The sequence below is a fragment of the Balaenoptera physalus genome, assembly GCF_965194825.1.
Source record: "Balaenoptera physalus genome assembly, chromosome: 10".
NCBI lineage: Eukaryota > Metazoa > Chordata > Mammalia > Artiodactyla > Balaenopteridae > Balaenoptera > Balaenoptera physalus.
The window spans coordinates 10,728,293-10,754,334 of NC_138889.1; the positions used below are offsets into that span (position 1 = coordinate 10,728,293).

General features: G+C 44.4%; 1 pseudogene across 1 annotated transcript; it reads right to left on the reverse strand.

Annotated features, from left to right (window-relative positions):
• Positions 1-23: 23 nt before the first annotated feature.
• LOC309637003 (cdc42 effector protein 3 pseudogene) lies at positions 24-8,306 on the reverse strand (annotated as a pseudogene). Its single transcript has one exon. The product of its transcript is annotated as a cdc42 effector protein 3 pseudogene (transcript).
• Between the last annotated feature and the right edge of the window lie 17,736 nt (positions 8,307-26,042).

Consider the following 26,042-nt stretch of genomic DNA (forward strand, 5'->3'; position numbering starts at 1 on the left):
TTTTGGTTTTTTTTTTTGAGATTCAGTTTTTTAAAAAACGACTTCTCAACATTTCTTTATTATATTGCTATGCTTAAATAAAATTGTATCATCACTCTCATAGTATACAAATCCCAGATTCACAATGAAGACATGCATCTTTACCAAAATAAGTACAACATAATTAAAAGTCTGTTTCTGGAATTGGGCATTTTCCCCCATAATGAGATTTTTTTAATTTAACCATTTAAAAAAAAATTGAAGTCTAGTTAATTTACAATGTTGTTTAGTTTCAAGTTACAGAAAAGTGATTCAATTATATATATTTATATATACACACACACACACACATATATATACGTATATTCTTTTTTTTTGATTTTAACATTTACTCTGTATTGTGTTGTATGAAGTACCATGTACTGCAAGTATGTACTGTACTAAAATACCCATATTTCCAAATAACATTATGTGGTGTAGCCCACAGACTCTGCAGAAGCATTTTGAGTAACCTGTGCCTTTACACTTTACAATCCATTGTTGGCTGCTGTGAAAAGTATGATAACAGATGAAGAAAAAAAATAAAGCTAAGTATGAATACATTTTTCCAAACATACACATACATACACAGCTTACAATGGAACCCCAATGGAAAGTCAAGTGACCATATTTGATGTAGTACCTATAAAATGTAGACTCTGCAATCAAAAGCCAAAGGCACATAAAAATATATTTTAACTTTAAAAATAACTTAGTTACAGTAATACTTTGCTTGTGTCTTACCAACATGTAGCTGACAGTCAAAATTTTGCAATATAGATATAATATATAGGGATATCTAAGAGCTACAAGCAAATCCCCAAAACCCATAAAGTTGTTCAAATGTGAAAACAGAGAAAAGTTTTAACACTGAAGAATTTGCTATGGTGAGCCCAAACAATATAATATAGAAAACAGTCTAGAAAAAAGGCGTGGGTGTTAAATAAATTTTGACTTCCTCGTGCTCAGAAAATGCGAGTACTGTAAAGGTCCTTAATGTGACCGGCACAGCCCTTCATAAGTAGCGCCAGTCCTGGCCAAGCCAGGTTTCTTACATGTCTGAAGGTCTGAAAACAAAAAATGTGAGCTGTACATCAGCAATGCTCGCCGAAAATGGGTTCTGACTCACTTGCTCTCTTTGCCAGGATGGGTTTTTTTGTTTCTTTCGCTGTTTTTGCAAACAGGGCCTACCAGGTAAAAAAATATTCTGTAGGAACGTCATTTTAGAAAACCCATCACACGACAGCAAGTATAGCCAGCGTAGCTCTTCTCTTTGACTGTGGTTAGTTTCGTTTTGTTCTGTTTTTTGATACCTTTTATCCCAAAGGAAAAGAGCCCGCGGTGTCCTGTTACTTACTTCTATCCATGACATTCAGCACCTCATCCAGAAATGAGGGCCCAAGATCGAGCTGCAGGGAGAGGAGGGAACCCGTGAGATCAGAGAGGGACTCCTCTGATTTAGTCTTTTCCTTGACGAGCTCGCACGGGGCGGAATGGTCAAACATGTCCTCGGCCGCCCGGTCGGGTACTGTTCGGAGAGGCTGCAGGAGTGGCTGCCCCTGCCCTGGCCGGACTGGGATGCGGACCCGCTGGACCCCCACGAGACGTCCCCCTGGTGGACCGTCCCGTTCTCCAACAGGCCGCTTTCCTCCGGAGCCTTCTCCTCCATGACCGGCTCACAGCTAAGCCGGGGCAGCCTTCCCCGCCCTAAGGACTCCTGTTTGCAACTGAATGTCACCGGTGACAACAAGGGCAACATGAGTGCTTGGGACCCTCTGATGGTTGGGAGGGAGATGGCGTTTTTGAGCACCTGGGAGGGCATTTCTGTGAACGTGGGGTCGGAGGTACTGCTGGCCCGGAAGAACTCGTTATGCCCAGGGAACTGGCCCGTGTGTGCTTTCTCCTGGTTTCCAGGTAGAAGCTCATTTCCTTGAAGAAAGGAAATGTCTCCAAAGATGTCGTGCTGGCCCTCTTTGCCGACGTGAATGGTGTGGCGGAGGTCTCCAAGGGGAGGGCTGATCATATCCGGAGACAGGATGTCCCTCAGTTTTAATTTCTTTCCTTTCTTGTTATTGGCAGCTTTCAGGTAAATTGGGATCTTGGCTGGCATTTTGGAGTTTGAGGATGTCGATTTTGCAAAAGGGAAAAAGGGCCACTTTCTTCACAGATGTTTTAGGTTTCCCAACATCCTTTTTGATAGGAGCGGTCACATCATTTTTCTCAAGTAGCTTCAGAAGTGACTCTGAAACGAGATGGAGGTCTAAGAGGCTTTCCTGGACTTACAGCCAAGCAGGGGTTTCTGGAGAGCCGGTTACATCGGCCAGTCCCTTCCACAGCATGGAGAAACCAGCGGCGCCAAGGATCCCAGCCGCTGACCCCGGGGCTGGGCGCCCGGCACCGACCGACAGTCCCCGAAGGCACACGCAGTCCCTGCCCGCCACGCGCAGATCCAGCCGGGCCAGCCGGCGCGGCGCCTACTCACAGCATTATGCGCTGCGAGACGGCGTGAAGGCGCCCAAGGCCGGGGTCTCCGGACTCCTATACGTATATTATTTTTCAGATTTTTTTCCATTATAGGTTGTTACAAGATATTGAGTATAGTTCCCTGTGCTATACAGTAGGTCCTTGCTGTTTATCTGTTTTATGTATAATAGTGTGTATATGTTAATCCCAAACTCCTAATTCAGAGAGATTCTGTTTTTTTTAAATTTTATTATATAATTTTTTATAAAGCAGGTTCTTATTAGTTATCTATTTTATACATATTAGTGTATATATGTCAATCCCAATCTCCCAATTCATCCCACCACTACCACCCCCCGCCACTTTCCCCCCTTGGTGTCCATACATTTGTTCTCTATGTCTGTGTCTCTATTTCCGCCCTACAAACTGGTTCATCTGCACCATTTTTCTAGATTCCACATATATGCGTTAATATACAGTATTTGTTTTTAGAGAGATTCAATTTTTGAAACAACAAAAATTAATTGGTCACCTTCAATGGTCCCTTCAGTAGTTCAGGGAATTAATTCATTATCTTGAAAACTAGCAAATAAATGAAAGTCAACATTTATTGGTTTTTTTTTCCCCTGTATCAACTACAACACTAGATAATCAAATCGTTGCCAAGGGGAAGCACCTCCTTTTTAAAGTATTCCAAAAATACATAAAAAATAAATGATGGGACATCACCATTTTGCAACATCTGATGAATTGATGAATCTAGACAACGAGCATCAATGATCACTAAGGTCAATAAAAGAGAGACAGATGTTATGTGCTTCCCACCCATGAACTTGCCGAAAAGATCTACTCAGATCAAACCTAATCAGGTCAAACTTCTGGGTCCAGCAAGAAATTTGCAGGCAAAAAAGTGGACAGAGAACTGTTGAACTGCATTGTGAGCGTGCAGGCAGCACAACCCAGACTGCGAGAAACTCCACAGGCCATGTGCCCCGAGTTCCTCACAAAATAAAGTGTAAGGAAAAGAAACTGATGAAAAGTGAACCTGGAGAGGAACAGGGACTCAGAAGACATGTCGACTTTTTAAAATGGAAAAGACTACACTAGCATGTCGAGAGAGTTGTGGTCAAACGATAAAACTAAAAGGAAACACCAGAAAATTATGACAACAGGAGTCAGCAGGGCGATTACTTTCAGGGCGGGGAGAGTCTATGGTTGGATCAGGAGACAGAACTGAGGTGGGTGATGGAGTTCTATTGCTTGGCTGTCCTCCCCTGCATTTGTATTTTAATTCATAATAAGGCGATTGTTTAAAATGAGAGAGTAGAAAAATCACCTTTACTTCCTGACAGAGCTAGAAGGCTTGGTTCTGGAATTCTAAATCTGGAAAGTGACAGGTGTTGCGATGACGAGGTTGGTTGTGGGACCGCTAAGCGGCAGGAGGTGGGGGGCAGGAAGGCCAAGGATGTTCTGGCTGCAGAGCTGCGGGGACTTGGCCTTGACTCCTGACTGCCACTTCCTGGCTGGGACACCAGAAAACTCAGCTAACCTCTCTCATCTCATTTTCCTCATCTACTAAGTAGAGATAATAGTTCTTGCCTTGTCATTGTGACAATCAAATAAGATAACTCATTAGAGTTCATAGTGCAGAATCTGGCACACAGTAAGTACTCAATACGATCATCCTATTATTATTATTATTACTAGTACAACTACTACTATTGTTATTATCTATCTGATTATTAGGATGCCCCTAACGTGGATAGAAGTAAACCAGAAGGTGGATGTCTCCTTCAAAAAGGGAATACGAGAACATGGCCCCTTTGGGACACTAGTGACCGGGGTGGTTGTAGAAGGTGCAGCTTCGCAAGCCTTCCGCTGGCTCTCCCCAGTGTGACGTGTCCCCACTGGACATGCTCCCTACTTGATCCACTCATCCTCCTCCCCATTAAGCACTCAACCAGGCTTCCACTCAAAGTCACTCTCATCAGAAGCCACGCTCATCAGTCTGACGGCTTCCTGTTCTTGGTTCTTCTGCTTGCTCTCCGGGGGCTGTGGAAACCTCAGGGCACCACTCACCGCGTCCATTGGTCACTGGAGCCTCTTTGTGTGAGGAAGCCTCCGGGACAAGCAAACACCGTGAGAGGCAGGAGAGCCTGGTGGCTAAGGGCATGAGCTCTGCACAGGGCTGATGACCCACACGTGCCCCCGGATTACCTTAAAGATGAAGTTCTGAGTGGGGACACACAGCCTTTGGAATCGGGAGCACCAGACCCTTGTCAGGAATTGCTGTGACGCCTCTGGCATCAGAATGGCCACATGTCTTCTGCTCTCCTTACTTTAACTTCTTGGGCCGGGAAAGTAATAGACTCCTGTGCCATTTGGGGCTAAGCTTAGTCAGTCTTCCTTCAAGTTATTATTCAGACAATTTCCTCTTATCTGTGAGACCATGGGCAAGTTATTTAACCTCACTGTGCCCTCATTTCTTCATCTATAAAATCTACGTAAGAGAATCTGCTTCATACGGTTGTCATGGAGATTAACTGAATTAAAAAAGACAAATTGCTTTAAACAATGCCTGGCACGTTGTCCGTTAAAAAAAGGCTCCGTTTCACAGTTTTCTGGATTCAAGTACTAGCTCTTTCCCTTATTAGTTCAATGACACCGGAGAAGTTGCCTCGCTTCTCTACGTCTCTGCTTGTTCACCTATCAAATGGGGATAATAATAGTGCCATGCTTGCTGGATTGGCGTGAATATGAAATAGATAATGCAAAAAAGATCCTGGCTTACACAAAATATTTAATAAACATTAGATATTATTATCCCTATAATACCAGATAATAAGCAAAGTTTTGTTTTTTCCTCGCTATCCAAAGAGAGCAAAATGCACAAAATACCCCAACAAGATACTGGGTAGAGATCCTCCAAAGCAAAGTCCTCATCTCCAGGCACTGAGATATTCTCGCAGACCACAAAGTGGCACCGCTGGGATCAAGGATAGGCAGGTCTCTCAGGATCCATCACATCTCGGGGGACAGCAGAGCAGTGAGACACATGGTGTGGCACCTCTAAGCCACAGGAAAAGGGGATAGATACAGGGGAACCAGCAAGCAGATTGTTCCACGGAAGGATGGTGAGTAAAGGGAGGAGGAAGGCGTGGCAAAGAGGAGAGAGGCTTCCTTTCCACCATATGAGGTGCATTCGTCAACCCAGCCTCATTGTTCCAAAGAACGACCGAGACACTATTACTGAGAAACAACAGCTAGAGCCTACTGGGGTAACAGGACTCTCAGAGTCTTGATCTCTAGTTGCCTTTTCGTTCTGATACTTCATTTGATTCTCTCAACAGTTCAGCAGGACAGAAAAAAATGTGAACGGGAAACCCTATTTCACAGTTGGACTGCAGACAGAAGAGAGAGAGAAACTTACCCAAGGTCATGAACAAGTCGGCTCTCTTCACCCGCTACCCAGCGCGCTCTGGTTGAGCACAGGTGTTCTCGTACTGGGCTACTCGTTGGAACCACCTGAGAAGCTCTGAAAAGTACTGGTACCCGGGTCTCCCTGATGGACATTCTGATGAATTTGGTTGGATGTATTTGGTCTGGACATTGGGATTTCTACACACTCCTCATTCAGTTCTAATGCACAGCCAAGGTTGAAAATTACTACTTGAACATATTTGATTTCGTGGGTAATAAGTTAAATCCACACCTCACCCAGGGCAGCTCTGATATCTCCTTTGTCCTTTTGGGTAAGGCAGGCAGACAGGGAAAAGAAACAATGTAAAAATTAATTCCTTCCTTGAAAAATGAATCCAGGCATCTTTTGGTTATATACCAAGAGGGGTGGTGTATCTGAAAACTTCAAAGGACGGAAGGGTCCACTGTTTCCCTCTATACATTTCCAAATTTTTACTACTTAATTTCATTTGTGTTTCAGCTGAAAAAGAAAACCACTTTTAATAGAATAGCTCTTCCTTAGTATGAAAATCAAGATTATCTTTCCAGAAACTTTCTTTTCCAGAACCTGTTTGATTTCAATAAACTAAAATTTATTAAGGATCTACAATGTTCAATGGCTCATGCAACATTTATTGAGATTTTGCTAAATGAGTGTGACATAGTTCTACACTCAAGGGATTATAAACTTGTAGGGGGGACAGAAAAGGTACACAGATAACTACCAGCAGAAAGTTATGCCAAGTGCATGGAAGTAATTAGGACAGTGTTTATCACACATAAGGTGCTCAGCCATTATATGGGAAAAGAAGAACAGGAGGGGTGGTGGGAGGAATTGGGAGATTGGGATTCACATATATACACTATTGATACTATGTATAAAGTAGAGAACTAATGAGAACCTACTGTACAGCACAGGGAACTCTACTCAGTGCTCCACGGGGACCTAAATGGGAAGGAAATCCAAAAAAGAGGGGATATTTGTATACGTATAGCTGATTCACTTTGCAGTACAGTAGAAACTAACACAACATTGTAAAGCAACTATACACCAACAAAAATTAATTAAAAAAAGAAGAAGACAAGGAGAAAAGAAGAGAGGTGGGAAGAAGGACTGGGAGGATGGGAGAAGTAAAAATTTACTATGGAGTTTCTGAGATGAAAGCGCATAATGCGTTGGGAGGGGGTTGCAATGGCATCTTTGAGAAGAGGTTGGAGTCACGAGGTTTGGACGTGGAGAGGCAATTCCGTTTGGAGGGAACAGTACACACAAAAGCAGGAATGTGCAAAGGCACGACTATGTTTTTGTTTTTGTCTTTTTTTAATATTTATTTATTTATTTATTTGGCTGTGCTGGGTCTTAGTTGCGGCACACGGGATCCAGTTCCCTGACCAGTGATCGAACCCAGGCCTCCTGCATTGGGAGCGTGGAATCTTAACCACTGGACCACCAGGGAAGGAAGGCATGACTATGTTTGGGAAACACAAAACAGTATGACTGGAGACAGCAGAAGGAGTATCAACACTGAGAGTAAGAGAGAAAGTGATGAAGGAGAAAGCTGCTGCCGGTATGAAAGCAACGGACAGAATAAGGTTCTTATTCCTAACTGGGACGCAACAGGATGACAGCAAGTCCTGGTTTTCTCAAGACAGTATTCATTTACATCTCTGGTTCATGCATAATTACTAAGAACACCCTGCTTCACTCTCAAAAGTGCTATGGTTTGGATAATAAATTATATGATAATCTTAGCAACAAGAAACCTTTAAACTCCTTTAAAAAAGAGAGGGCAGAGAGATTGGTTCAAGATGGCAGAGTGGAGGGGCGTGTACTTGCTCCCTCTTGCGAGAGCACCAGAACCGCAACTGACTGCTGGACAGTCATTGATGGGAAGACACTGGAACTCACCAGAGAGGATACCCCACGTCCAGGGACAAAGGAGAGGCCACGGTGGGATGGTAGGAGGGGTGCAATCACAATAAAATCGAGTCCCACGACTGCTGGGTGGGTGGCTCACAAAGTGGAGAACACTTACACCACAGAAGTCCACCCAGTGGAGTGAAGATTCTGAGCCCCACGTTGGGCTGCCCAACCTGGGGGTCTGGCGACAGGAGGAGTTCCTAGAGAGCCAGACTTGGGGGCTGGTGGGATTTGATTGCAGGACTTCGACAGGACTGGGGGGAGGCAGAGACTCCACTCTTGGAGGGCACGCACAGGGTAGTGTGCGCATCGGGACCCAGGGGAAGGAGCAGTGACCCTAGGGGAGACTGAGCCAGACCTGCCTGCTGGTGTTGGAGGGTCTCCTGCAGAGGCAGGGGTGGCTGTGGCTCACCGTGGGGACAGGGACACTGGCAGCAGAGGTTCTGGGAAGTACTCCTAGGTGGGAGCCCTTCCAGAGTCCACCATTAGCCCCACCAAAGAGCCAGGTAGGCTCCAGTGCTGGGTCGCCTCAGGCCAAACAAGCAACGGGAGAGGGAACCCAGCCCCACCTATCAGCACACATGCAGATTAAAGTTTTACTGAGCTCTGCCCACCAGAGCAACACCCTTCTTTCTCTAGAAGAAAAGGTGGGCATAGAGGGAACCTAACTCGACATAATTAAGACCATATACGACAAACCCACAGCATATATCATTCTGAATGGTGAAAAACTGAAAGCATTTCCTCTAAGATCAGGAACAAGACAAGGATGTCCACTCTCGCCACTATTATTCAACATAGTTCTGGAAGTCCTGGCCACAGCAATCAGAGAAGAAAAAGAAATAAAAGGAATACAAATTGGAAAAGAAGAAGTAAAACGGTCACTGTTTGCAGATGACACGATACTATACACAGAGAATCCTAAAGATGCCACCAGAAAACTACTTGAGCTAATCAATGAATTTGGTAAAGTTGCAAGATACAAAATTAATGCACAGAAATTTCTTGCATTCCTATACACTAACAAGGAAAGATCAGAAAGAGAAATTAAGGAAACAATCCCATTCACCAATGCAAGAAAAAGAATAAAATACCTAGGAATAAACCTACCTAAGGAGGTAAAAGACCTGTACTCAGAAAACTATAAGACACTGATGAAAGAAATCAAAGATGACACAAACAGATGGAAATATATACCATGTTCTTGGATTGGAAGAATCAATATTGTGAAGATGACTATACTACCCAAAGCAATCTACAGATTCAGTGCAATCCCTATCAAATTACCAGTGGCAATTTTTACAGAACTAGAAAAAAAAATCTTAAAATTTGTATGGAGACACAAAAGACCCCGAACAGCCAAAGCAGTCTTGAGGGAAAAAAATGGAGCTGGAGGAATCAGACTCCTTGACTTCAGACTATACTACCAGGCTACAGTAATCAAGACAATATGGTATTGGCACAAAAACAGAAATATAGATCAATGGAACAGGATAGAAAGCCCAGAGATAAACCCACACACTTATGGTCAACTAATCTATGACAAAGGAGGCAAGGATATACAATGGAGAAAAGACAGTCTCTTCAATAGGTGGTGCTGGGAAAACTGGACAGCTACATGTGAAAGAATGAAATTAGAACACTCCCTAACACCATACACAAAAATAAACTCAAAATGGATTAGAGACCTAAATGTAAGACCGGACACTATAAAACTCAGAGGAAAACATAGGAAGAACACTCTATGACATAAATCACAGCAAGATCTTTTTTGATCCACCTCCTAGAGTAATGAAAATAAAAACAAAAATAAACAAATGGGACCTAATGAAACTTAAAAGCTTTTGCAAAGCAAAGGAAACTACAAACAAGACGAAAAGACAACCCTCAGACAGGGAGAAAATATTTGCAAACAAATCAACAGGCAAAGGATTAATCTCCAAAATATATAAACAGCTCATGCAGCTCAATATTAAAAAAACAAACAGCCCAATCCAAAAATGGGCAGATGACCTAAACAGACATTTCTCCAAAGAAGACATACAGATGGCCAAGAAGCACGTGGAAAGCTGCTCAACATCACTAATTATTACAGAAATGCAAATCCAAACTACAAGGAGGTAACATCTCCCACCAGTTAGAATGGGCATCATCAGAAAATCTACAAACAACAAATGCTGGAGAAGGCGTGGAGAAAAGGGAACCCTCTTGTACTGTTGGTGGGAATGTAAATTGATACAGCCACTATGGAGAACAGTATGGAGGGTCCTTAAAAAACTAAAAATAGAATTACCATATGACCCAGCAATCCCACTACTGGGCGTATACCCAGAGAAAACCATAATTCAAAAAGACACATGCATCGCAATGTTCATTGCAGCACTATTTACAATAGCCAGGTCATGGAAGCAACCTAAATGCCCATCGACAGATGAATGGATAAAGAAGATGTGGTACATACATACAATGGAATATTACTCAGCCATAAAAAGGAACGAAATTGGGTCATTTGTAGAAACGTGGATGGATCTAGAGACTGTCATACAGAGTGAAGTAAGTCAGAAAGAGAAAAACAAATATCGTATATTAACGCATATATGTGGAACCTGGAAAAATGGTACAGATGAACCAGTTTGCAGGGCAGAAATAGGGACACAGATGTAGGAAACAAACGTATGGACACCAAGGGGGGACATGGCAGGGGGGCGGGGGGGCGTGGTGGTGGTGGGATGAATTGGGAGATTGGGATTGACATATATACACCAATATGTATAAAACAGATAACTAATAAGAACCTGTGGTATAAAAAATAAATAAAATAAAATTTAAAAATTAAAAAAAACACAAACAACAACAAAAAACAGAGGGCAAAGGAGTTGAATAGGGATGATATTATCAGAGTTGTATTTTACCAAGACTCATCAGGCACTTCTATGGGATTTATGCTCAGTAGGGAAAGAAATAAGATAGGGATGGGACAATCATTCCGAGGCAATAGCTTTATTCTACGCAAAAGTTAAAAGAGCCTCAACTGAGGTGCTGGCCAAATGTGGAAGGCAGCCTCTGAGCTAGCCCCAGTGAGCCCCATCCTTCTGCCTGAATAGGGCTGACCTGTGTAACTAACAGGGTATCACAGAAATGACCAAGTATGACTTCTGAGGCCAGCTCATAAAAGACACTGTGGCTTCCTCCTTGTTCTCTCCTTCTTGGATCACTTGGTCTGGGAGAAGCCAGCTGCCATGTTGTAAAGACCCTCCAACAGCCCCATGAAAGGTTCATGTGATAAGGAATTGAGATCTGTCACCTCCGGCACAAATTCACAAATCTGCCAGCCCTCTGTGTGAGCCAGCTTGGAACTGAACCCTCCAGCCCCAGCCAACACTTCAGATGACTATGGCCCCAGGTGCCATCTAAGTACAAACTCACGAGAGCTCCTCGGCCAAACCACCCTGCCAAGCTTCTCCTGATTTCCCGACCCACAGAAACTGTGAGATAAAAAATGTTTATTACCATTCTAACCTGCTAGGTTTTGGGTAATTTGTTATGCAGCAACAAACACTAGATCGTAAAAATAAAAAGGAAAGGGTAAACCTGAATTGCATATGGAAACCTAGAGTAACTGGCATGTGAGCCCTCCTCCCAGTTCCTCCTTCAATTAACTGTATGATGTTGGTGAAATTACTTAACATAGAAGAGTCTTGGTTTCTTCATCTGCAAATTAAGCAGGCCTGACCAATTACCTTCAGTGTCCCTTCCAGCATCCAAATTAAATGATCCCATTATTCTAAAAGCACACTTATTAGTCGTTGAGCAGGGATTAGAAATTATCCCATTATCTGGAGGGCTCTCCATGTCTCTGACCTCATCCTGTTCAACCATCTTATCAACGACTGAATTGAAAATACAAAAGGCATTCTTGTCAAAATCAAAGATGATGGGAAACTCTGAGGGAAAGCGATCACTCTGCTGAAGCAATATGCTTAAAAATCTTGAAATTCAGGAACAATGAACCAAGCATAACAAGACAAAAAATGTAACAGACTCACAGACAGCCGGTGAAGGTCTGAAAATTCATCCCTAGGAGCATAAGAGTGTGGTAAGAGTGACATTCACTCTCAGTCAATCATGTGAACCGGTTGCCAAGGAATGAATATGCCCTTCTTTTGCTGAATTTATTCAATAATCATCCAGGCACGGTACTAGGCATTAGGGCTACAGCAATGACTAAGACACAAAGTTAGACTACATTTATAGAATTATAGAACCTAAAAATAAGGGAGAAGAGAACCCTATGTTCATCCTTGGTTGGTCAGATCATATTTGATCTATAGAAAAATTAGAGTTTGGTCTGAGAAGTGTTAACCAGAATGGATATGGAACTCAAAGTAATCAGAATCAAACAACCTTTATTCAGTGGCTGCTCTGTGTATCCTGTCTAGGGACAGTCTGTCCAGAGAGAAGAAAGGGTGGCTTAGGATAGAATCTTGCCGAACGCCAATACATAAAGGACACACAGAAGAGGAGGATCTGCAAGGGGCTGAGTAGGAGCAGCAAGAGAAGTAGGAGAAAAATCTGGAAGCTAAAACAAGAATGTGTTTCCAAGGTCACAGGCACGTGACCTGGTACTTGCCTCTTCGTCCAGTCTCCTCTTCTGCCCTTGTAACTCATTCACTCTAGCCCAACCACGTGGGTCTTCCACTTGGTTCTCAAATACCCCACACTCTTTCCTAACTCTGGGTCACTCGTTGTCTTCGCCGTTCCCACTGTTTGGCATGTTCTTCCCCCAGATCCAAGAATGGTCCAGTCTCTCTCTTCATTCAGATCTCAGCTCAGATGCCACCTCCTCAGAGGGCTGACCCTGATTCTATCTTACCCTGTCTCAGCCTGATTCATTTCTCTTCTCAGCATTTATCACTCACCTCCTAACATTTTATAAATTTGCTTGCTCCTTTATTTTATTATCTCCTCATCTCCCCCGGCCCCATATATACACGTTGATTCCACCTGCCGCTTTCCCTGGTGGATCCACACTGCACAGTACATACAGTGTCTGGTACATTGTAGGTGCTTTGCGAATATCTGATAAGAGAATTAAGTAAAATCAAGATGCCAAGGAGGACTCCGGTAATCTTGACAAGAACAATTTCAGTGCAGGAACAAAAGGTCAGATATATAAGGGACAATAGATTAAACAAGGCCTGAGAAAGCAAGAGGAGATGAGATATGAAATACCGATGGTGGAATTAGCCTGAGATGGGAGATGGGAAACTTAAGAGGGGAGGAAAAAAAGGATGAGTACAGTTTCTTGGTATGGGGTTAAGAAGATGAAGGATTCCTCACTTCATGACTGTTGTTTTGTTTTTAAAGTAGTATTAAGGATTCATCTGCTGAGATAAAGTGGGGCAAGTGGTGGGACCATGGGTTTGAGGAAAGTGGAATAAAGGAAATTTGAAATACTCACTGTGAGAGAAGCCAGGTGGCAAGGTGGGTTCAATAAAAGGGCAATGAGCATGGGAAGACAGTGGCCGAGTAAAGGCTCACAGAATTAAGTGGGGAAGGAGGTGAAGCCAGGAGGGAGTTTATAGATGGGGGCATACAAAGTGGTCAAGAGACTGGCCTCTACGGGGTCAAAGAACAACAGCCACCCTGTCACTAACAACCAGTTGAAGGGACAGGGAGTATCTATCCTGTCAAGAAATGAGTCATGGGGTGGGGGAGAGGAAAAAGCACCTGTCTTGAAAAAATGGAAAAATCACCATGGAAAAACTGTATTTGACATGAATTCTGCATGGGACTAAAGCCAATAGATAGAAATTATAAATAGATTTGACCCAATGTGAAAAAAAAAAAATGCTGAGAATCATAGCAGTCAGTAAAAAGTCATAAAAAGATACAAGCTGTCTTTCGGGTGGGGGGATACTCATTTCTAGAGCTGTTCAAGGACAGGTTAGGGTGTTACGGGGAGGGAGGACCCAAGGAGAGCAGATGGTGCCATGGAGAGGCTGGCCATCCTCGGGGCTGCCTCAGAGGCAGGCAGGCGGGGAGGAAGCGGGCCCAGCAGGCACCAGCAGGTGAGGGCAGGGGCTCACCACTTCAGCCAGAGCAAATCAACTCTGCTCCACTGCAGCCAGAGCAAATCAACATGTACTCGTATATAATTGGACATCACCTAATATTTTGTTTAAATAAACTGTTTTGTGTAAATAAGTATTAAAAAGCACTGGACTAGAGGCCTCACTTAGTTTTATGAATTGGTTTGAGCATAGCTATTATTTAAATAAACTTTTAAATTTTAGAATAGTTTTACATTTACAGAAAAATTGTGAAGTTAATACAGAGAGTTCTTATAAACTCCATACCCACTTCCTCCCATTTTTTTTTTTCTGGCCTCGCCACAAGGCTTGTGGTATCTTAGTTCCCCAACCAGGGATGGAACCCAGGCCCTCAGCAGTGAAAGTATCGAGTCCTAACCACTGGACCGCCAGGGAATTCCCCCACTCCCCCCCCCATTAACTGCTTACATTCATAGGGTATATTTGTCACAATTACCAATATTGATACATTATTATTATTAACTAAAACCCGTACTTCATTCAGGTTTTCTTAGTTTTTATCTCATGTCCTTTTTCCGTTCCAGGATTCCATCTAGGACACCACGTTACATTTATTCATCATGTTTCCTTAGGCTCCTCTTGACTGAGAGTTTCTTAGATGTTCCTTATTTTTGATGACCTTGACAGTTTTGAGGAGTTCTGGTCAGGTGCCTTGTAGAGTGTCTCTCAATTGGGATCTTTCACTGATATTCTTCTCATGATTAGACTGGTGTTATGGGTTTGGGGGAGGAAGACCACAGAGGTAAAGCACCATTCTCCACACACCATATCAAGAAGACACACTATCAACATGACTTTTTACTGTTGATATTGCCCTTGATCATCTGATTGAGGTCCTGTTTGTCAGCTTTCTCCACTGTAAAGTTACTGTTTTTCCCCCTTTCCATGCAAACAATAGTTTGTTTTGTTTTGTTTTTATCATGTATAATCTGCATTTGTGAGTCTGGTTATTTCAAAGAAAAAACGTTGCAGATTGTGATGGTTAATTTTTTTTTTTTTTTTGGCCGCACCTCACAGCATGCAGGCTCTTAGTTCCCTGACCAGGGATCGAACTCGTGCCCCCTGCAGTGGAAGCGTGGAGTCAACCACTGGACCGCCAGGGAAGTCCTGTGATAGTTAATTTTTATGTGTCAACTTGACTGGACTAACAGATGCCCAAATAGCTGGTAAAACATTATTTCTGGGTGTGTCTGGGAGGGTGCTTCTGAAGGAGATCAGCATTTGAATGAGTACACTAAGTAAACAAAGATCATCTTCTCCCATGTGAGAGATCATCATCCAATCAGTTGACTGGCTGAATAGAACAAAAAGCAGAAGGGTGAATTTGCTCTCTCCCTGGGACACCCACCTTTCACTGCCCTTGGACATTGGCGCTCCTGATTCTTAGGCCTCTTGACTTCAACCAGGAGTTACATCATCGGCTCCCCTGGTTCTCATGCCTTCAGATGAGGACTGAATTACACCACCAGCTTTCCTGGTTCTCCAGCTTGTACACGGAAGAACCATCTGTAAACCAGGCCTGAGTCTTTTCTTCCTCTGTCAACTGATCATAGGTAACTCCTCACGAGGCCACAGGTTAAGGTTGGGGGAGAGAAGGCAGTCTAGCAGGAGTGGGAACCATGGCCCTTTGGGCCACTTCTTCGTATAACTTACTTGCGCCTTAGGGCCTGCTCTGGCCCAATCACATAAATTCCACTTCCATTTGATGATGGAGAATGGCCACGCATGCCCACCTTTACAGCTTGATGGGTCAGATAACACGCATTTTGTGAAGACCAGCCCGGGTCTCATGATAAGTTGGTGGCCCATGGTCAAGTATTCAGTCTCTGCTAAGGACCAGTAGAAAGTGAAGGGCTGTTTCTTAAAAGGAGAGCGGTTATCGGTAGAGGACGGCAGGGCCTTGCCCCAAAATCTCAAGGACGTGCGTTGCAGTTCACCTACAGAAACCTGCCAAAGGCTCCCAACAGCACCCCTTATCTGCCTCTGACACTTCAGGCACCACTGGATCTGCTGGCTCATAAGGCCCAAGTGGCAGAGCAGCCTGCACAGCAGCCTGGACCTGTTGGAGAACCTTCTCTTGTTCTGGGCCCCACTCAAAACTAGCAGCTTTTCAGGTCACTCAGTCAATGGGCCAGAGCAATACACTCAGCTGAGGGATACGTTGCCTCTAAAATCCAGAGAGGCCACTAGGCCTTGTGCCTCTTTCTCGTCGGAGGAGGAACTTGAGGCAGCAACTCGTCCTTCATCTTAGAAGGGACATCTCAGCATGCCCCATTCCTGCTGCCAATTCGTCTTAATCCATTCGGGCTGCTAAAACAAAAATACCATAGACGGGGTGGCTTATGAACAACAGAAATTTATTTCTCATGGTTCTGGGGGCTGGGAAGTCCAAGGTCAAGGCGCCTAAAGGTTCAGTGTCTAGTGAGAGCGTCCTTCCTGGGTCATAGATGGCTGCCTTCTCCCTGTGTCCTCACAAGGTAGAAGGGACGTGGGAGCTCTCTGGGGTCTTTCTTATAAGGACACTAATCCCATTCATGAGGGCTTTGCCTTCATGACCTAATCTCCTCCCAAAGGTCCCACCTCCAAACACCGTTACACTGGGGGTTAGGTTTCAGCATATGAACGGGGGTGGGGGGGAAATGCATGTGTCCCATCTACAGCACGAGGCCATATAGGGTACTTTGGGGGGTCTGAGCAGACTGATGCTTGTCTGTATGCATACTGAGAGCCAGAGAACAAAACTCTTGAGACCTCTGGGGATTCTAGAGCCTGAATCTAAGAAGTCAAGGGCTCTGTCACCCTGTGCTTTGTGGAGCCCTAAGTGGAGAGCGGAAGCTGGCGGGGGTGCTCTGTGCTTCGAAGCCTTCAAAACCCACTCACCTTGGTACAAGACCTCACACCCCCTGAAATGACCATCTTTAATTTGCCATGCAAAGAATGCTAATTCAGTGTCTTCGGGGACTTTCTGGTTCCTCCTTTCCTTCCAAATCGTCTGTCTGTGATGATAAACAGTGGGTCTCATGTGCGTGTGCGTAGGCCTGTGTGTCAGCAAACATGCTGCCTTTCTGAAGGGCGGGGCAGGCCGCAGTGAGCCGTGACTCCACCCACCAGAGGACTGTGACAAATCAGTCCTTTTCTGAAAAATCTTCCCGGGGATACTTCGCATCCAGCCATTACTCATGAAACCAGACGATGCCTCCTAAAATGCCAGCATCTTGGTACTCAACAGATTCGCACACCCCAACTGGGGTGACCCGTAATTCTTCTGAGAGGCCCAGAGACCGTCTCTGGCAGCCTGGGACTCTCTCATCCCAACTGCCTCCTAAAAGGAACCCAAACACAAACCACGGCCAAAAGGGCCTCTGAGTAAACAAATGCCTACAACCTTGGTCAGCCGGCACTCAGCAAATGCACGGTGCACTCATTCAATGCACGCAAAATGGTCTAGGCATCCCTCTCTGCTCCCTTCCCACACATCTAAGGCGGGGGCTGATGTTACCACCTCCACTTACAGATGAGCCAGAGGGCTTAAAAGATCTGCTAGACATCTTGCAGCCGATGCAAGGGGTTCGTCTGGTGAACATTTTCTGGCTAGCTGCTGCTACTTCCCATCCGTCCAGGCCAGGAGACACCTGGCAGCTTTCTGTGTTTTAAGACAGAAGTACATTGTGAGTCACATTCAAAGTGAAATGCTAAGAATCTGGGGTTGGAGGAAGTTGAGTGCCTTGAAAGCACAAAGAGACGGATTCCCTTTGGGATAGAAGGCCCCTGGATTCCAGTCTCCTGTATAGAATGCTAGAAGTCACCCCTACAAATGAGTCTAAAACTCTTTAGAAATAACAGAGAAAAAAATACGACAGAGGGAAGGCAGATAGGGATGGGGAAAATATGTATATAAAACCTAATTTCATCCTCATAGCAACACTATCAAGTTGGTATTAGGATCTCACTTAACAGATGGGAACACTTAGAAGCAGAGAGGTTTAATAACCTGTCCAAGGTCAACAGCTAGGTCAGAAACTAGAACTCCACAACTAGGTCAAAAACTAGAATTCCAACTCAGGTTTGTCAAACTTCAAAGCCTTTAATAATTTTCTGATATTTCAGGATGCTTTCCTGACAGAGGTGGACCAAGAAACCGAGACAGTATTTTCCCAGACCTACTTTGGCCCCATTACAAAGCATAATGGTGAATCCCAGGAAGAAACCAAAAGAGGCAGATGCAGGAGGAAGTGTAATTGCACAAGGACACAGACATACAGTGATACAGTCAAGGACCAAGGATCTCTACCAACCAATGGGACTCATCCCACAACCCCAGTAAAGGGTCTTTTGGTTAAAGATGTATTCAATTCAACAAACAATACCTCCAAGTGCAAGGCCTAAAATTAAATGTGAATCTATAAGGATGAATAGCCCTGCCCTTGAGAAGCTTGCCACACTAAGGAATATTGCCCAAAAAACTCCAGGAATATTGAGATAGGCCACTAGAAAACCAAGAAAGTGCACCAGCCCAGAAACCAAAACTAAGGAGGGGAAGAGAGGTGTAAACAACCAACCAACCACACCACAAGGCAGAATGGGAGCAGCAAAACATGTGATTCACTCAGGCTTGGGAGGCTGGGGAGGGCCTCCAAGTAAGTAGGATTTGATCTGGGTCCGAAAGCACAAAGATTTCCGTGGGCAGTGGAGACAGGAAGGGTATTCCATAATGAAAGGAGAGAAAGAAAAAAGGCATGAAGAAATGAATGGAAGCCAAGGAGAGGGTGAAGAGGCTGGAAACACTGTTAAAGGATTTAAGCTGGGGACTTCCCTGGTGGCGCAGTGGTTAAGACTCTGTGCTCCCAATGCAGGGCTCCTGGGTTTGATCACTGGTCAGGGAACTAGATCCCACATGCATGCCACAACTAAGAGTTCACATGCCAAAACTAGGGAGCCCACAAGCCGCAACTAAGGAACCCACATGTTGCATCTAAGGAGCCAGCAAGCCGCAACTAAGAAGCCTGCCTGCTGCAACTAAGACCTGGCGCAACCAAATCAAATCAATCAATCAATCAATATTTTTAAAAATTTATTTATTTAATTTTATTTTCGGCTGCGTTGGGTCTTCGTTGCCGCGCGTGGGCTTTCTCTAGTTGTGGCGAGTGGGGGCTACTCTTTATTGCGGTGCGCGGGCTTCTCATTGTGGTGGCTTCTCTTGTTGCGGAGCTCGGGCTCTAGGTGCGCAGGCTTCAGTAGTTGTGGCACGTGGGCTCCGTAGTTGTGGCTCACGGTCTCTAGAGCACAGGCTCAGTAGTTGTGGCACATGGGCTTAGTTGCTCCGTGGCATGTGGGATCTTCCAGGACCAGGGCTCGAACCCATGTCTCCTGCATTGGTAGGCGGATTCTTAACCACTGCGCCACCAGGGAAGCCCAATAAATATTTTTAAAATTTAAAACTGACAAAAGCACAAGCAAACCTGATAAATTATTTAAAAAATAAGGAATTTAAACTGCAGTTGGCAGGTAACAGCAAACTGGGAAAGGTGTGAGAGGAGTGAGCCAAATGGCTCAGTCAGACCTGTTCAAGAACAACAGGGATAAGTGATTAGGAGGCAATGCAGTCATCAAGGCAGAGTTAATGAGAGCTTGAGCAACAGCGGTGACTGAGTGAGAAAAATTATAGAAATAAAAGGGTCAGAATTTAGTTGTTGATTGGCTTGGGGGAAAGAAAGGGTAAAGATGAAGCTAACTCGGGTTTCCATCCTGGATGACCAGAAAAGTAGTGATGATAGAAACTGAGCAGAAGTATCACAGCAAGTGGAGGGGCTTTTGGAGAATGAAGAAAGAGAGGGTAATAATTTCAGGTCAGACAAATTGAATTTGAGGTGCCATTAAGTCAATCATGTGACAATACCCACTGACTGGAAACACGAGCTAGTGAAAGGGTCTGACAGTTCTGGCCCGGGAGCAACGTGTTTTTTGTAAATAAAGTTTTATTGGAACACAGCCACACCCATAAGTTTATTGCCTGTGGCCACTTTCGCTCTACAACAGCAGAGCTGAGTAGTCATGACAGAGACTGGGTGGCCTGAAAGCCTGAAATGTTTACTATCAAGCCCTTTAAGAAAAAGTTTGCTGACCTCTGATCTAGAGTTAAAAAAAAGAGGTCAGTAATGTTTATTTGGGGAGCATGTAGTTGAGAAGAAGGCTAAGAAAGAAACCTGGAGGAATATTATAATCCATGCTCCATTCAAATAGTATTTTTAAAAAACTTTTTATTGGAGTATAGTTGATTTACAATATTATGTTAGTTTCTCTGTACAGCAAAGTGAATCAGTTATACATATACATATATCCACTCTTTTTTAGATTCTTTTCCCATATAGGTCATTACAGAGTATTGAGTAGAGTTCCCTGTGCTCTACAGCAGGTCCTTAACAAACAGTGTTTGTTGATCACTTACTCTAGATCCAGCACTGGGACACTGGGCTAAGGTGATGGGAATAACACAATAAGCAAGACACACAAGGCCCCCACCCGCCTGAACTTCACAAGAGAAGCAACAGGAGGAAACAATCAGATAGCAACCAGTTATTAGTTATTTTAATAACTATATTTTTAATAACCGACATCTATATTTTGCGGGTGAGAAAGAAAAAGAGAAGTGAATGGGAGGGAACACATCTGGGCAGGACTACTGAGATAGGCCAACAGGAAACCAAGAACATACACCGGGCTTCCCTGGTGGTGCAGTGGTTGAGAATCTGCCTGCCAATGCAGGGGACACGGGTTCGAGCCCTGGGCTGGGAAGATCCCACATGCCGCGGAGCAACTAGGCCTGTGAGCCACAGCTGCTGAGCCTGCGCGTCTGGAGCCCGTGCTCCGCAACAAGAGAGGCCACGACACTGACAGGCCCGCGCACCGCAATGAAGAGTGGCCCCCACTTGCCACAACTAGAGAAAGCCCTCGCACAGAAACGAAGACCCAACACAGCTAAAAATAAATAAATAAATAAATAAATTAAAAAAAAAAAAAAAAAAAAAAGAACATACACCAACCAGCACAGAAACCAAAGACGAAGCATCTTTCAAGAGGAAAAATGGGACTGGGCATGTCAGATGCTGTAGACCAAGGTCAAGAAAGAGGCCATCGGGGCTTGCCTGGTGGCGCAGTGGCTGAGAATTTGCCTGCTAATGCAGGGGACATGGGTTCGAGCCCTGGTCTGGGAAGATCCCACATGCCGCGGAGCAACTAAGCCCGTGAGCCACAACTACTGAGCCTGCGCGTCTGGAGCCTGTGCTCCACCACAAGAGAGGCCGCGACAGTGAGAGGCCCGCGCACCGCGATGAAGAGTGGCCCCCGCTTGCCACAACTAGAGAAAGCCCTCGCACAGAAACGAAGACCCAACACAGCCATAAATTAATTAATTAATTAATTAATTAATTAAAAAAAAAAGAGTCCATCGGATTTGGCATTTGGGAGTTAATTAGAGAGTTGTGAGATGATTTTTGGCGCAATGGTGGAAAACAAACAAGTCTGCAAGAAGTTAAGTCAAGGGGGCAGTGAGGGACTTGGGGAAATGAGTGTGTGATGATTTTTAAAGAAAATCAGAATAGAAGGAGAGAATAGTAGCCAAGCTATGGCAGGTTAGAGAGGCATTAAATGTGAGAGAGAGGTTTCTTTGTGAGTATATTTATAAAGAGGAAAGAAGCACTAAAGAGCAAGAGATGGAAGATTTAGGAAATAATTCATTACCCAGAGCACAGGCAGAGGATTTATGAGAAAAACAGCCAGCATTTATTGGACACTTAGCAGGAGCCAACCACCACACTGGGAGATCTAGATATTGATACAGATAGTTAAGAGATGAGTAGTCTTTAGATCTCAGATCAACCATGAAAGTTTAGTATTACCCACCTTGTACAGATGAGGAAACTGGAAGTTTAGAAACTCTCCCAAAGCCCACATTTAGTAAGGAGCAGAAATGGGATTTCAAGCTACTATTATTTAGCTCGTGAGCCCATGTACTTTTCACTTCATCGAGATGCCACATTTTGGAAACAAGGTTCCTCCCTGCCATGGGAGGAAAGAAACAGGATGGGTGAAAAGAGAGATTCTGAAATAGAAACACTGTTTTTTTTTAATTTTTCTTTTCTACTGGACTATAGTTGAGTAACAATGATGTGTTACAGGTGTACAGCAAAGTGATTCAGTTATACTCATACAAGTATCCATTCTTTTTCAAATTCTTTTCCCATTTAGGTTATTACAGATAATGGAGCCAAGTTCCCTGTGCTATACAGTAGGTCCTTGTTGGTTATCTATTTTACATACAGTAGTGTGTAGATGTCAATCCCAAACTCCCAATCTATCCCTGCCCCCCCCTTCCCCCTAGTAACCATAAATTCACTCTCTAAGTCTATGAGTGTAGAAACACTCCTAAGTGCAAATCCAGGTGAGCCTTGGTGGACACCTCAGTGTTCTCAGAAGACAATCTCACCTTACCTGCAATTACACATTTGACTCTGGCCAAGTGCTGGAAATTCTCCATGTGCGCTCCAGATCTACTGTCTCTGTCTCACCATCTTGCTCTGTGACCCTGGAGGCTGACTTTTAGGAACAATATAACTGGCTCCCTTGCCTTCTGGCTTCTGATTGGGTCCTGCCAAGGGAGGGCAATGGCTGGAGACAGTAGAACAGGGGATGGGGACATGGATTGGACCCCAGCTTCCTCCTTGCCATGTCACCAGGGATTGATCACATCCTTGTACTAAAGGCCACAGCTCTGGTCAGGCAGCCCTCTCCTATAGCGGTTGCCACCCTTCAGGGTGCTTTGTTATCCTTTGCCAATTTCCCTTAACTCCCCCTACATATCTAAAAGAATCTCTTTATTAAACTCTCCACCATTACCCTGTCCAAGTGCGCCATCTCTGTCCTGCTGAGCCCTGACAAGCCACCGGGTCACATACACTCCTGGATGTTCCCTCACAGTGGATAATGCAGTCACCCCGACATGCTTAAACATCACGTTCATGTGTACATCAACCAACTGCAAGGTCTTCAGAATGGAAAAATTGAGACATTTTTCACAATATAAGCTGAACCTTGGAGTTCAATATCAGTTTAAAACTCACACCCCAAATGTAAGAACCAATGATGTCTAATCATGGACCTTAGTATTCTCAACACCTCTAAAAATCCCCTAAAGAAACGAACCCTGGATTTGACTGACTCAGCTTCTGAAGCGGAGAGAAATGTATCAGATCTGAAGCTACAATTAGATTCAAGTTCAAAGCTCTTCCCAGTTCTGGCCTTGAGAGGGAGGCTAGCCAATCTTTCTCTTATGATTCACACTCTGTGATAGAAACTTAATTTAAAATATTAATTTGCGTCATGCTGAGTGAAGTTAAGTCAAAGAGAAATATTGTAAGATAACACTTATGTGCGGAATCTAAAAAGAAATGATACAAATGAACTTATTTACAAAACAGAAACAGACTCACAGACTCAGAGAGCAAATTTATGGTTAGCAGGGGCGAAGGCAGGGGGGAAGAGATAGTTAGGGAGTTTGGGATTGACATGTACACACTGTTATATTTAAAATGGATAACCTGGGACTTCCCTGGTGGTCCAGTGGTTAAGACTCCATGCTCCCAATGCAGGGGGCCCGGGTTCCATCCCTGGCTGGGGAACTAGATCCCACATGCCGCAACTAAGATCCCGCACATGGCAACGAACAACTGCGTGCCGCAACTAAGACCCGGTGCAGCCAAAATAAATAAATAAATAAATAAATATTTTTAAAAATAATAAAAAAATAAAATGGATAACCAACAAGGACCTACTGTATAGCACAGAGAACTCTGCTCAATGTTATGTAACAACCTAAATGGGAAAAGAATTTGAAAAAGGATACATGTATATGTATAACTGAATCACTTTGCTGTACACGTGAAACTATCACAACATTGTTAATCAACTATACTCCAATATAAAATAAAAAGTTTAAAAAGAAAAAGAATATTAATTTGATTTTCAAAAGGGTAACAAAAAACTGGATGCGCTCAGAATTGCTGCTTCTTTGTCCACCCCTCTCTTCCCCCACCACCACCAGCAAAAAAAAAGACCCTTAGGTTTTTTATTGATGTCATTCACTTATTCTGGGAAGGTAAAACCACCCAAGCTTTACTTTTTTATTTTTTTATTTTTTAAATATATTTATTTATTTATTTTTGACTGCCTTGGGTCTTCGTTGCTGTGCGCGGGCTTTCTCTAGTTGCGGCGAGCGGGGGCTATTCTTCGTTGCGGTGCACGGGCTTCTCATTGCAGTGGCTTCTCTTGTTGCGGAGCACGGGCTCTAGGCATGCGGGCTTCAGTAGTTGTGGCACGCGGGTTCAGTAGTTGTGGCTCGCGGGCTCTAGAGCGCAGGCTCAGTAGTTGTGGCACACGGGCTTAGTTGCTCCGCGGCATGTGGGATCTTCCCGGACCAGGGCTCGAACCCGTGTCCCCTGCATTGGCAGGCGGATTCTTAACCACTGCGCCACGAGGGAAGCCCCCAAGCTTTACTTTCCATGTGTCATCTCCTTCTCGGGCTCTGAGCGAGCATTGCCAGGCTGGTCAGAGGAGCCCCCTTTGCACCAGGGACGGCATTTCCCGCAGTGTGGGCGTGCAGAGCAGTGGCTCCTGACACCAGCACTGGCCCTGCCCCAAGCCTCCAGGTCTAGCTTGTGACTTCAGTCCAGTCACCATCTCACTCTTTCTTTCTCTCTGAGCCCCCGGTACTTCATTTGTAAACTAACAGGTTTACATTAAATCAGTAGTTCACAATTTTTTCAAGTATGGAGGGTTGCTTTTTATCATTAAAGAAATAGATAGTGGCTGCGTTTATGGGCCTGGTCCGCAGGTACAGCGCGGGCATGGCTTTGTAGTAATTCCACAGCCCTCTAGGAACATTTAATACATGTTTAACACATCTTAGCCACATGTTAGAACCTCTGGACTCCAAAATCTCCTCCAGTTCCAGCACACTGGGTTTTTTGTGAATGCCTAAGACCCGGCATTCATATAAAGAGCTGGCACTCGAGAATCTCAACATCTTCCCATGCCAGGCTTGGCCCAGGACACTAAAAGGAATGGCCCTAAATCTCAGGGGTATAAGTCTCTAGTTAGAGGCAGACCTAATCTACTCAAGGATTGGGTCAGGTTTCCCCCAACTCTGGACCTCATATCTAACCAAAGCTTAGATTCGCATCTCCAAGGCGGTCAGAGATTTCAGAGGGAAGCAGTGTAGACATTCTCTAGGGAAGGGCTATTTAATGCCAAGGAGGAGGCCCCACCACAGGCCACAGCCCACACATCTATCTGGATTTGCCCTAGATCTCTGGGAGAACAGTGAGGGTTGACCTATATGGCTCCCACTCAAAATAACCCAATTAAAAAAAAAAATCCCCATTGTATGGGACTAGATTCTTAATCCCAGTTCAAGGTTTGATCAACCCAGGTGTCAGCCTCCACACCCCAAATTCCCCTTAGGATTTCAAGAAGAGCTTAGCCCACATAGAGAGAGGCACCTAGATAAGTTAGCTTAAGCGTCAGATTAAATGCAGTGCCATCAAGAGGCGCAGGAATGGCTGTGATGACTTCCATCTCCGTGCAATAACGTGAACACAATGGTGGTAATCTGGGACCCAATTCTTCTAACCGGGACTTGCCTCATGACACAATAGGGAGAGCTTGGACTGTCACTAAGAACCTGCCCTTTTCCTGTGAAACACACCAGATTCAGGTTTTTCTTTTTTTTTTTAATTTATTTATTTTATTTATTTACTTCTGGCTGCTTTGGTTCTTTGTTGCTGTGTGTGGCTTTCTCTAGTTGTGGCGAGCGGGGGTTACTCTTCGTTGTGGTGTGCGGGTTTCTCATTGCAGTGGCTTCTCTTGTGGAGCACGGGATCTAGGTGCGCGGGCTTCAGTAGCTGAGGCACGTGGGCTCAGTAGTTGTGGTTTGTGGGTTCTAGAGCACAGGCTCAGTAGTTGTGGCGCACAGGTTTAGTTGCTCCGCGGCATGTGGGATCTTCCTGGACCAGGGC